Source organism: Theobroma cacao, chromosome 4 (assembly GCF_000208745.1).
Source record: "Theobroma cacao cultivar B97-61/B2 chromosome 4, Criollo_cocoa_genome_V2, whole genome shotgun sequence".
In the NCBI taxonomy this organism is placed as follows: Eukaryota; Viridiplantae; Streptophyta; class Magnoliopsida; order Malvales; family Malvaceae; genus Theobroma; species Theobroma cacao.
Genome location: NC_030853.1, coordinates 21,417,599 through 21,432,236, shown reverse-complemented (window position 1 = coordinate 21,432,236; position 14,638 = coordinate 21,417,599). Strand labels below are relative to the sequence as shown.

The window sequence follows — 14,638 nt, the reverse complement described above, 5'->3', positions numbered from 1 at the left end:
CAAAGTTTTAAGAAATTCATAAGCCAAGTTGATTACTCGATTTATATGGATTGATTTTATTTGGTTGAAATGAACTGAAAGGTAATGAAATTACAGTATGATGACTTATTTTAATTGTCTCCATTTACTCGACTTTAGATGCTTTAGATGGTATCTGTTTACTCACTGGGATTATAAAATCTCACCCCTCCTTCCTATACATTTTTCAGGCTTAGGACAGTTTGTAGATAGTCAAGTAAGACGAGAACTAAGCTCGGAACTGCATTATAGAAAGTAAGAGTTCACAATCTTACATCCTCTTGGTCAATTGGAGCCCACGTGTCATTGCATATCAAAACTTATATTTTGGTTATCTGTATTTCTATTCATACAATTTTTACTTTACTTTCATGTGCGAAAAATTATTTACGAATATTTCTATAAAAATTTATTTTATGAGAAAATAGAATATTTTATTTATTATTTTTGAATAGTACTAGTTGTCAACAATTTACTTTCAAATGAACGTTTTAGATACTTAATTGTTTTTAAATCATTAAATTTATATTTTCTGCTTACCTACTACATTTTTAGCAAGTTTTGAGATTTTTGACGAAAAATTATGAAAATACCCTTGTGAGCCAGAAAATAATATTTTATTGTTCTTATTTAAAAATGACTTATGATTTTTTGAAATGCGAGATTTAATAACTGTTGCTCACCGGGGAGATGCGGAAGTTGATGCTAAGCCTTGCGAGGTTTCAATCGACATTCGGGGTGAAGAATGTCTGTCGAGGCCTCGCGGCGGTTGTCACGGGCCCGATGGGGAGTTCCGGGTCGTGACATTTACAATCGAGATTATCATATTAAATATAAAAGTCAATAAATTTTAATGATAATTTTAAAGATAGTGATAACATTTTAATTTTGTTTGTGAAATTTAAAACATTACACCATTAATATATAAAATAAAAATCTTTATTATTATTATTGTAAAAAAAAGTGTGTGATAAATAGACTAAATTAAAAGTGTCCAAAGATTGGGGCCATCCATTTACAACTTAAAGGCCCAACATAAGACAAGATGGGCTCGAATATAAGTATAGTAAAACTTTTATAAATTAATAACCTCGATTAAATAATATTTTTAATTGGTTTCGATTTGGGACTACGTAAATTTATAATTTATTAAAATTTATAAAATGAAACATTAAAAAAACACATAGATCTCACTTCACATATAAATTAATAATCTTCTTATACATCAAAATTATACATATACATTACTCAATTAGGAGATCTTTATAAAATATGACTTTAATATTTTTTTTTGAAAACTTAAATAGTATTCATAATTTCAAAAAAAAAAAGAAAGAAGCAACTCCACCTACTGCTCAAATAAACAGACTGCAGAACATCAACTCCGCTACAATGCAAAATCAATCTAAAGCCTCTATAAATTCTATACATTCCCCATATGCAGGAGGTAGTATGACCTCCCCATCTATAACTTTTATAAAAATAAGATCCAAAACTGGCTCCATATTTAGCCACGTTGTTGTCCTCTTAAGCTGCCATGTGGAAAGTTATGAAAATAGAAAAAAAGAAGCTGGCCTTTGGCCTTTCCAGGTTTAGGAATTGCAACACGTTTTTTGAGTGGCTCCATATTTAGCCACATTGTTGTCCTCTTACACTGCCATGTGAAAAGTTATGAAAATAATAATAAAAAAAGAAGCTGGTCTTTGGCCTTTCTAGGTTTGGAAATTGCCACACGTTATTTGAGTGTGCAACATGTCAAATTTGCGTGAGCTTCTCTTTTTCCATTGGGAATTGCATCTAATCACTATATCTATGAACTATTTTCTACCTTGGTTATATTGCCTTTACTTGAACTTCTCTTCCTTTGCAAAGATTTCATTTGTTGTTTATAAGTTTCTTTACTTTTGTTTCTTACCTCTTGATCTTTTGTTTACCGTTTTGTAATGCTTTTATTTTTGGTCTATTCCCTGTTGATCTTCGTTAGTTGTGCAACAACAAGCACTTACCTTATGTTGTTCTAGGTAATTTCTGAGCTTACCATGTTAGCCTTTTCATCAGCTTGATTGTCATTAAGTTTTAATGAGTTATCATTTTAGTCTCTGGTTGATATATCACCAAAAATGATGTTTGAGTTTTGATTAGGATTAAATTTGTTTTGTTGTTGCCTTCAGTGATTTTGAAGACTATTAGATTGTCTATTCCCAATTTTTTGATTAGCCATACTTGCATTGATTTTTGCAATAATCTAGTAGTAATTTCAATCTATTTGAAAGCATCCATAGGAAGCTAAACAAAGTTGTGTTGGATGCTTTTTGAAATTTTTTTATCGTTTGACCTAAATTCAGATGATCATAATACCAACTTGAAGGAGATCATTTTCTTAACTATTTTGAAAAGTGTTTTTTTTTTACATGGAAAGACCTTTTTTTATTGTGTTTGTTAGTCATAACTCCATTGATGATGTATTCTCCTCTTGAAGTGTCATTGTTTTTTGAAAGAAAAAGAGCTAAGTTAGCCTTTTTTCTTTTGTGCAGTATGAGGGAGGTCATTCCCTATTCAGTTAGAACATAGTGCCATGCACCCTAATGATTTCGAACTCATGTCATCCTTCATCCAATGGCATTGGTACCTTTTTTTCCCATAATGAGGATTTGGCCTGAAGGTCATTGTTATCCCATGGCATTGGTAACATTTGTTTATCGCCTTTGCTTGGACTTCTCTTCCTTTCCAAAGATTTCTTTGATTTTTTATAAGTTTCTTTACCTTTGTTTCTTACCTCACGATCTTTTGTTTACCGTTTTGTAGTGCTTTTGTTTTTGGTTTGTTGCTTGTTGATCTTCCTTAGTTGCCCAACCGCAAGCGCTTACCTTGCTTTGTTCTAGGTAATTCTTGAGCTTACCATGTTAGCCCTTTTTCATCAGCCTGGTTGTGATTAATTTTTAATGGGTTCTTTGGTATTGAAAACTATCATATCAAATTAAGTCATGGTGATTAAACAAAAAGGTTTTTCCCTAGAAGACATAATCATCCCAGTTTGATGCCAAATTTCATCTTTGTTAATACCATTAATGATCTGGGAATTCCCATACATATAAGTCTATTTTAAATTCACCTTTTAATCCAGTCGGCTTATTTCTCTTACAACCCAGACCGTCTGACCTGACCTTTCTTTTTTTTTTTTAATTTTTTATTCAGTATTTGAGTTTTATTTTTACTGTTTTATGGTTTAACGTTTTGCTTTTGATTGTGTAGATTTGTGCTACATGAATTGTTTTAGAAAAAGTTTGTTTTGTTTCTTTCCTCGGAAACATTTTAATGTTCAAATAAATTAAAAAAATTCTACTTTGAAAGATTTGATCTCTTTTATATAAATCATCCGTTTTCTCTTCATCAAAGTTCTCGACAAATTCTATTTTTATTTTGTACATAATGGTCCTTAAAAAAAGAACTATCTACTTGAAGAATCTATCTTTGTTTATATTTTTAATAAGATTCTTGATGATCTTTTTCTTTATTTTGGTATAGTAAGGATTTCTAATAAAGGCCTATTTGACAACGTCCAAATCTGATTTAAAGAGTTGCATAGACTTAAAGCTTAATAATAAGCCCACTAAGGTGATGAAAGAAAGCCATCTAGGATTCCTTGGGTAGTTGGATTATTAAATCAGCCCCGTTACCAGTAACTATAGTCCATTCCTCCATGATTGGAAAAGGTCCACTTGCTTGGTTTTAAGTTGTAACAACTAACAAGGATTCAAGTGCCTTTTGTCTATATCTAGCCCACAACAGTTATGACTGAATCAGAACCCAACAGTTGGAACACTATCTTTATTTTCGTTTGCTTTTTTATGGATGCTTTACAATTTCAAAGACAGTTTTGTATTTCTGTTATTGTTATAAAATATTTGTAAAGTTTGTTTATTTTTGTTTGCTTTTTTTGGGGTGTTTTACAATTTTAATGGCAATTCTGTATTAGTGTTACAATATATTCTATATTTTCAATGTTAGTTTTCGGCTTCAAATGTGTTTTATTCTTGCTTATTCAATTCAAATACTTATTCTTTGCTAACGCTGTGTTGTTCTTTTCAACAGTCCTTTGCATCGTTCTTTGCTTTAGAGCGTAAGATTTACTTGCAAATAATTGTAAAGTGATAGCCCATTCTTTATTACTTATGTTTTCGTTTGGTTTACATCTGTTATTTCATATTTCTTTACTTTTGTTACTTTGCATTTTATCACATTAAGTGGTCAAATTGATATTTGGTTTGCAAATTTGCCTGATTTGTTTACATTGGTTGTATACCATTATTTCTTTGATTGTTATAATTGTATTTGCAACTTTTTAAATATTTTATTTAAAAATCATTGTTGTTTTTTTTTTAAATGCCTATTTCTTTTTAGTGAATATACATTTCTTTGAATAGATTGAAAGCACCAAATCTTGATTTTTTTTTAAGGTTACCAAATCTTGATTTGATGTGTCATTTTTTTTATGAACACTTTATTTGTTTTTTTTTTATATCATTTTGTTGTGATTGTTCTTTCTTGCTCCAAAATTTATGATTACCTGTATATACTTTCTTTCGATTCTATTTTCTAATGTGAATATGAAACTAATTAGATCTTTTGTTTTCATTGTTTCTTCTTATAATTAATGTCTTATATAAGTCAATTCGCTACAATTATTATTTTGAAAAAAATCACTATAAGTAATTACACCACACATAAGAACTTATAAATCTCAAACCCCTAGAAAAAGGAATTAATTTTTTCATTTTCTCTTTCTCTAATAAACTAATCATGAATTTATGAATGCATGCCCTTGTTGACCTTTAGCTTTTCAAAAAATTAATTATTGGATTTCTATTAGATACTTACATATCAGTGTTCCTCTTAGTATGAGTTACAGCTTTCTTTAATGCATAAGCTAATTATTACTATTTAGTTGTAATTTATCAATGATAGAGTTATAATATGCAAAGATTATTGTTAGATTAGTGCATACAATACTCTTAAATCTTAGGCTTTAAACATGTTTATTTTCTTATTACTTTAAGAGTGTTGTTGTTGTTTCCTTATATTTGTAAAAACAATTACACATTTGAATTGCATATAATTGTTTGTTCTTTAACATTTGTATGAACTGTAAAAAGTTGTTGGTTTAACAAAGTTTTGAGCACTATATTACTTAAAATTAACAGAGGCTATTCTTGTGTGTTGGCAATGGTTTTTCCTACTATGTTCCTATTTATTCTTTTTTATTCGTTTATATGCTTTGCTTTACATAATTTTTGCAATCACAATTTATACCATTTATTATTGTTTTCATGATAGGTTTTTTTTAGTAGAAAATAAAATTATTAGGATTTTTTTATTTCTTTCGCTATACAATTATTTTTGCTCTTTACTTTTTTTGTAAACTAAACAGGTGGTTGATTGTACAAAGTTTAAAGATCTTAGTAACGTTACGTTTGTAGGACCAGTCAGTATGTATAATCAACCCTTTTTTTAACATTTTTTCTATTTAATTGTTTAATACATTTATCTGTTTTGTTTCACAAACTATCTGTAATTATTGTTTGTGTCATTTTTTAAAAAGAAAATTTATGGGTCAATGACATTGATTGTTTATTTTTTGATTTTTGATTTATTATTTTATAATTTCTTTTTCCTTCTAATTACATATGCAGTTGATTGTCAAAAGATGTATGCTCTTTTTGTCAAATATATATTCTATTTTTTATTAAAATAGTTGTTTATTTAATATAGTTCACTTTATTTACATATTACCGGTGGCATTGCATTATTTGTATGTTTAATCATGAAAAAGACAGTGCCAACATTAATAATATATGTACACAAAACTTTTTTAACATGACTTAGATATTTATGACTCTAAAAATCGAAGAAAAATTTTGATCAACAACTCATATATGCTAATATATCAATGTCTAAAATATAAATATGATTTATCACAAGTTTTTTTTTTATATTTTTACAAATTCACTTAAGTGATTGAATTTCATCTTTGCTTATCTACTACTTTTAAATGTACAAATTTTTTACATTGAATTTATGCAATCTTGAACTTTTTCCAATATTTTCAGTTTTCTAATTATAAAAATGACATTCAAACTTTCTCTTATGTTCTTATTGTCAAATATTACATTACTCACATGGCGTTTCCTTACTTGTTGGTCTAACGTGTATATATTATTTTGTTCTGCAGTGTTTTGTATTTTTTTTCATTAAATATCACATCAAGTAGCAATTGAGCATTGTAAAGCTTTCAACCTTATTCCACCTTCTCATTTTTGCATCTTTTTTGTTCTCGCTCCATTTATTATTTAAGTCGTATCGTTATTTTTTATGTTATTAATTTTTTAAGTTTTTTGTTAGATCTTCCTTTCATAGTAATAAGTTTGTCTTTATGGATAAAAATAATCATAGTAAACAAAATAGATGTAACAAGATCAAATTATTGAAAGCTAAAAGATTAAGCAAGACAAAGAATTATATCAGCTCTAATCCTATTATATCTAAAGGTGATAGTTACTCATCCTAAATTGAAGGAGAATTTCCTCCCCGACATAACAACACGAATAACGTCCCCTTAACTCAGTGTAACTATGCGCCTATAGGAAGACATATAATTCTCCATTCTACTGCAAATGCTCATGAAGAATTACAGACAATTTGAGTTGATTCTCTTACAGCTATTGCTATGACTAGTTCAACAAATACTCCTTATAGAAAGAGAAAATTTAATTGCACGTATTCTCCTTCATCTGCCTCTAGCTATTTTTCCCAACAAAATACTTTAATTATAACTAACGATTTGTGTAGAATCCATCAGCCTTCTGATTTTGCATTTTCTACTCCTGGGCCATCAAAAGTCGTTGATGTCGATCTTAATGGTAAACTTATTTTTCTTGAAATCCCCCTACACTATACTAGCATCGTTTTTTTTTTCCTTTTTTCCATAACATGTAAAACCATATAAACAATTTATGATTGAATTTTTCTTTAACCAAAATTATGAAGGTCATGTAGAAGACGTTGATTATCGATCCGATAACCATACGTCATGCCTTCAATCATCATCCGAAAGAACCGCTTCTATACATTTACAGAAGTCAAACAATGTTAATACAAATGTACCAACTTATTTAAAACGTTATTTTGATATTATCATTAACTAATGCTTACTATTGTTTTTAATCAATTTATTAAGGAATTGCTTCACAACTGCTTGCTTCAGAGGACCTGATTATGTTTGTCCTTTTTGCTCTACTCATATGTAGTATAAAGAAAGAACTAACATATCAAAGGGAACTAGAAATTTTTAGTCTTCATTGTCAAGAAAGAATTGTCAAAATACCTCCGTTTAAACAAATGCCTTCTTTCCTAAATCAGTTGCTTAGTAACAACACAAATCAAACAAGAATGAAATTTAAAGATAATATAAAAATGTATAACAGTATATTCCAATTTATATCATTAGAAGGTAAAGTAGACAACTCAATCAACAATAGACCAAGCCTTTAAACTTTTAAAATTAATGGATAGCTTCATCATATAATAGGTTCTCTTCTTCCTACAATTAGTAACAAGCCAAAATTAGCTCAGCTATATGTTTACAATACTAAAAATGACATCTCAAATAGATTAGATATTTTCTGTACTGATGAGAACAACAAATCTGTTGATAGATCTATAGTGGAAGGTCTATTAGAAATGCTGGATGAAAATAATCAGATTGTTAAAATTTTTAGGATGGCTAGAGATAGATTGACAATGTCAAATTCTACACCTCTCCGGTTAAGACTTCTAGGATCTTGTAATAACTCTGAACCAAGTTATCGATTACCAATTGCTTTTGATATTGCTGGGCTAATAGTTGGTGATTTAGTATAATATGATGGCCATCGAGATATCATAGTTGATCATATCAGTGAAAGACTTAAACGAATAAGTGAACTACACCTTTCTTTTATAACCATGCAATACCCTATTTTTTTCCCTTATGGTGAATATGGGTTTACATTTACTATAAATTATGTTCATTCATCGATAAGAAAAAAACCAAAACGCCAAAAAGTAACTATGCGAGAATACTTTGCTTATATAATTCAACAATGATCCATTGTTAAAAATACGTTGTTAAGAGGTGGTAAGCTTTTTCAACAATTTATAGTTGACGCATTTGCGGGTATAGAAGAGGAATGATTGTTATATATATGAAATAATCAAAAAAAAATTATGATCAGAATTGTATAAAGGCTTAAAAGATGCATTTGCAAAAGGTGATAACAATGCAACTATTATAGGAAAACGTATAGTATTACCTGTAAGTTCCACTGAAAGCCCATGATATTTATTACAAAATTACCAAGATGTAATGGCAATTTGTAGATATTACAGTTGTCTTGACCTGTTCATCACATTCACTTGTAATACTAAACGGAAAGAAATTCAAGATGCATTAAGTTTGATTTCACATCAAAGACCAGAAGATAGACCTAATATAACTACGAGAGTCTTTGAAGTAAAACTCTACTATTTAATGGAAGATTTAATGAAGAATAGACACTTTGGCCGCACTCTAGCCGATATGTTAATTAATCAAAACGAATATTTATGACTTTAAACGAAACAATAAAATCATACTTTTCATAGACTAATACAAAAGTTTTCATCCTATATGAGTCAGTGACTTACACCATTAGTTCCAAAAATGAGGATTACCACATGTCCATATTCTTCTTTGGCTGTATCGTGATGACAAATTCTCATCTTCAGAAGATATAGATAAGATAATATCAGCTGCACTGCCAAACAAAGATGTTGATCCAATAGCATATCAAGCTATAACAGATTTTATGGTCCATGAACCATGTGCCCAATCACAAACAAACTCTCCATACATGACCAAAATGCATTATTCCAAATACTTTCCAAAAAATTTCCAAACAAGCACTGTTATTAATAAAAATGGTTTCTCAATATGTCGGAGAAGAAATATACCTTATAATACAGTTATAAAAAATGGTATTGAATTAGATAATAGATATGCAATACCTCATAATGTTGATCTAGTAGTCAAATATCAAGCTCACATTAACATTGAAATTTACAGTCAATCGAGAGCCATTAAATACTTATTTAAATACATCAATAAATGACCAAACAGAGCACGAGTTATCCTAGAAAATTCAAACTCAAACATTGATCAAAATGAATAACAAACGTCTATTCAAATAAATGAAATAAAAACATATTTAAATTGTAGATATTTATCAACATACGAAGCATGTTGGAGACTCTTTGGTTTTCCAATACACCATCAAGAACCAGTAATTCAAAGAGTAGTCATACATTTACCAGAACAATAAAACATTTACTTCCATTGTAAAGCCTGACCTCATAAAATACTTGTCATGACATACATGTGATGATAGCATGATTGCATGCTAAGAGAGTCTCGAAAAATTTACAAAAGTAGGTATTGTATCTAGAGGTATAACAAAGTTAATTTAAGCCTCGAACTAGATCAAATAAGAATTTTAAGGTGAAATTAAGAGCGTCACAGTCCAAGGATGACTCAAAATAGTAATTCGGAGTTTGAGGATCAATTTGGAATTAAACTGAAATTTTCACTATCTAAGGGCAGAATGGTCATTTGTCACTTGGGGATAAAATGAGAATTTTTATAAAAGATTTTTTTAGCCCCATTTGACTTATTAGAGTATGATTTGAGTATTGGAGTATGATTTGAGGTTAAGAAGTGAAAAAAAAATTGTAATCCCGGTATTTTTTAGAGCATAGGGGTAAAATGGTAATTTTGCCACCTCGGGGGTAAAACAGTAATTTTCCACCACCAGGATATTTGTCCAGCACATGGTCTTCCCTTATCCTCATTTTTGACCTTTGACTAATCATGTGGTGGAGATAAAAGGTTTAAAATTTTAAAGTTTTAAAAATGGACCAATAAGAAAATGACAACTGTCAAGCTTAGGATATTTTATTATTTAACTAAAAAAAATCAGCATAAATCAGCCATTATCACTCCCAACATTCAGCCAAGCAAGGAAGAGAAGGAAAGAAAAGAAAAGAAAAACCCTAGGGAGGAAAAACTAAGGAAAATTTGTTGAATTTTCAAGAAATTGGTGACTAAAGGTAAGATTTTTAATATTGAGCTTGAAATTCATCTTGCCCATGCATTCTTTTCCATTTTCCATGAATTAAATTCAAGTTTTCATGAGGGGCAATATGCTGGCCAAATTTAGAGAGAGAAAGTTGGTGATGAATTGAGTTGAATTTCAAAGTAACTTAGTGTTTTTAGGTGTTTAGTAACATTTAGTATGAAAATTAAACAAGAAATCCACATGCCCATTATAGAACCTATCTTGGCCGAATTTTATGGGTGAGGTTTGATGATGAATTTGGTTGTTTTTCATGCCCTTTAGATTGTATTTGGTGCTTAGGAATACCGAAAATCGAAAACGGGTACCGAAAAATTTTACTCCCGTTAGTTAGCAATTTGCACAATAATGAGGGATATTTTGGTAATTGCACTTAGAATAGATTTTTATTGAAGTGTGTGGAATTTTGGGGAGTACTGGAAGTGCAATAAATTAATTGGAATCGAATTGGACGTTTAGACCGATTAAATAGTGTATAGTGCGCGATAAGCCGAACACCTCCCATTTTATTGCATGCATTCATATAGAACATAGAATAGTTTTGTGACGATTTAGCATAAGTATATTAAATTTTCTGTTGCACATTATGTATAGGTGGTGAGCCCTCGGATAAGGGCAAAGGTATTGCACCCGAGGATCAAGACTAGGAGTGTTGTAAATTCCCGTCAAAGTGAGTAACCACTGTTCATCTTATCTATCTAGAGTATTTTTACAATCGTTTTTATGATTTTAAGAATATTGAACCTAAATGAATTTTATGTTTTATGACTAATAATCGATTTAAGGAATAAGGTTTATGACTTATTTTACAATTCAATAATGTTTTTGAAAATGTGAGTATGTGGAGACCAACCTTTGATGTTGCCTATATATTTAAGTTTACGTACCTATGTTTGGAATTGATGATTTATGAACTGATACGTGATGACATATGTGGCTGGGTTTTTGGGTTGTGAAATATATAAACTGTTTGTTTTCCTTTGACAGGCTGGGTAGTATTATGTTAGCCACGTTATGCTGTCAAAATTTTATTGATTGGTGGGTTATTTAATTAGCCACTGCAGTAGGCGGGTTTCCGTGGACCAGCCTATTAGAGGGGCACGGTAAACCCCGTTATATTTACCTTAGTAGGAGAGGCGCGAAGGATATCTCCTAAGGTACGATAGAGTTCACTTCACGTCGAACCACCACTTGAGGATGAACTCTGCCAACGCCAAGGGATGGCTAAACTATGTTTTTATGAGTAGTTGTTAACTTAATAACCTTGGCGGACTCGGTTGAATGCCTCGGCCAAGGTATCACCGAGTATGATTTTTGGCATGAGCCAAGTTTTTAAGAAAATCATAAGTCGTGATGTGTATTATAATGAAATGTGTTGTTTTATATGATTTGAAACAAGTACAAAATGTTGTGGATTATGGTATGATGAAAAGTTAACTGTCTCCATTTACTCGGCTTTAGATGTTAATGACGGACTTTGTTTACTCACTGAGTTTATGAAAACTCACCCTTTCTTTTTTAACCATTTCAGGTTCAGGATAATCTGTAGGCAGTCGATTTCATCAAGGATTTCTTTTGGACTTACTTCCTTGAAAATCGTAGGTCTACATTCTTGCACACTTTTGGTTATCTCGGGGTCCATATGCCACTGTAGGATAATTTTGAATACCTGGTTTACTGTATCACTATGTGTATGAATTTATTTTGTTCTTACGCTACAAAAATTATTTATGCATAGTTCTATAAAAATTATTTTATAAGAAAATAGATTATTTAGATTACAAAAATTTATTTTTAATCGAAAATGGATATCTTTCTACCATACGTTGTATTTTTATCAGGTTTCGAAATTTTTAAGTAAAAATGATCAAAATACCCCTATGATGGCACAAATTTTGTTTTGATTGTTTTCGATCTAAAATAGTTTATATTCTCTTAAAACTCGATATTTAGTAACTATTGTTCACAGGGGAAGTGGGAAACTGATGCAAGAACCTTGCGAGATTTCGGTTGACATACCGGGTAATGAATGTTTATCGAGACTTTGCGGCGGTTGTCACGGGCTCGAAGAGAGTATCGGGTCATGACATTCTTGATAATGAAAATTTATCTAGAGTTATGCATAGGCCAGATATCAATAAAATGACCTTTACTGAATGGATGGTTGCAAATCAAAATGATCAAAATGGTAGGCACTTACTTTATGCATACTATCCTACTGAATATGTTTGGCATCAACAAGAAACAAAATGGAAGAAAAGGGAGAAAGAAAGATGTATAGGTAGAATAAACTATGTACATCCAACAGCAGGAGAATTGTATTTTCTACGAATGTTATTGAATGCAGTAAAAAGAGCAACTAGCTATGAATATATCAGAACAATTGATGGCATTACTTATCAAACCTTCCAAGAGAAACATGTAAGGTGCTTGGATTACTAGGAAATGATCAACAATGGCATGATGCAATAATTGAAGCTTCACAATGGGGTTCAAGTCAACAATTAAGACAATTATTTGTAACAATTGTCATGTTTTGCCAAGTAGCAAATCCATTAATCTTTTGGGAACATAATTGGAGATTATTTTAAGAAGATATTGAACATAGATTAAAACACGCATTTGGATCAATGCAATATACAATTCTAGATAATTATCTAAAAAATTATGTTTTGATAGCTTTGGAAGACCTATTCAACAAAAATTGTAGCTCTTTATCTGAATTTAAATTACGTATGCCTAATCAACAAAATCTTTATCATGAAGAAAATAGGTTGATACATGAAGAAATTAATTATGACTTGATAGATTTCTAACAACTACACCTAAAATTGCTTTCAAACTTAAACCCCGAACAAATGCAAATTTATCAATGTGTTAAACAATCAATAAACAATGAAGAAGGACAAATGATCTTTGTATATGGACATGGAGGAACAGGCAAGGCTTACTTATGGAATACAATTATATTTGGAATAAGATCAACAGGAAAAATTGTTTTGGCTGTTGCGTCATCTGGTATTGCATTATTGTTATTGCCAGGTGGTAGAATAGCTCACTCAAGTTTTAAAATACCTCTTAATATCAATGAGTACTCTACGTGTCAAATAAAAAAAGTAACACAACTTACTAGGTTAGTTCAAGATGTAGCTTAATAGTATGGGATGAAGCACTTATAGTACATAGACATTGCTTAAAGCTTTAGACAAAACTTTAAGAGATTTACTTGATAATGATTCTATTCAAGTACTAAACAAACCCTTTGGAGGAAAAACTATTCTATTAAGAGCTGATTTTAGACAAATTCTTCCTGTTGTTGAGTTTGGAAACAAAACAGATATTATTAATACTATAATAAATCAATCACCATTATGGCACAAATGCAAGATTTTTTGTTTTAAAACTAACATGAGACTATTAAAGGATAACCTTGATGAGGAATCCAAGAAAGAAATTGAATGGTTTGCATAATGGTTATTAAATCTTGGTGAAGAAAATTTAGAATCTATAGCCATGGAAAATGATGGTGACTCAAATGGATTTATTAGTTCCGCTTATGAATGACCCCGTTCAAAACATGATCTTTGCAGTTTATGGTAAATTCGACAAATATTATGTAGACCCTGAATATCTTAAACAAAGAGCTATAGTCACACCTTATAATGAAACATTTGATATAATAAATGCACATGCACTTGATTTAATACCAAGAATGACAAAAACATACTTTAGTAGTGACTCAATTTCACAAGCCAACGATCAAATATCAAATCATCAACTACCCTACACAACAGAATTTTAGAACTCTCTTAAATTTTCTGGAATGCCAAATCATCTACTTCATCTAAACATGGGAGCTATTATCATGTTATTAGATAATATAGACCAAAATTCTGGTTTGTGCAATAGTACTAGGCTCATTATCACACAATTAGCTCCAAATGTCATAGAAGGAGAAACCATTTCCAATTCTGAAAGAAACACAAAATTTTTTATATAGTGAATACTTCTAACAATGAAAAATGGTAAATGGCTATTCGTTTTTACAAGAAAACAATTCCCAGTGAGGTTATACTATGGTATGATTATTAACAAAAGTCAAGGCCAAACCTTAGAAAAAATTAGCTTGTATTTACCTAAACCTGTTTTCACTCATGGTCAACCATATGTTGCTCTCTCTAGAGTCACATCTCGAAAAAGATTGTGAGGATTATGCGTCTATGGGAATTAATTGATCCAAATCGTCTGGACACACTACTCAGCCTTGATTTTCTAACAACCGATACATAGGTACATACCTTTTTTAATGATTAAACAAGATTTTTCTTTGAAAATTAGATACCATTCCATAAACATTAAACCAATCCCTAGATATGGTTATTTATATATAGTATATATATATATTTTATATATAT

At 30.3% G+C, this 14,638-nt stretch overlaps 1 long non-coding RNA gene across 1 annotated transcript; it reads left to right on the top strand.

Moving 5' to 3' along the window:
• On the top strand, positions 10,167-11,955 carry LOC108661700. The gene is made up of 3 exons (XR_001927473.1): positions 10,167-10,197; positions 10,818-10,893; positions 11,755-11,955. It is a non-coding gene; the product is annotated as an uncharacterized LOC108661700 (long non-coding RNA).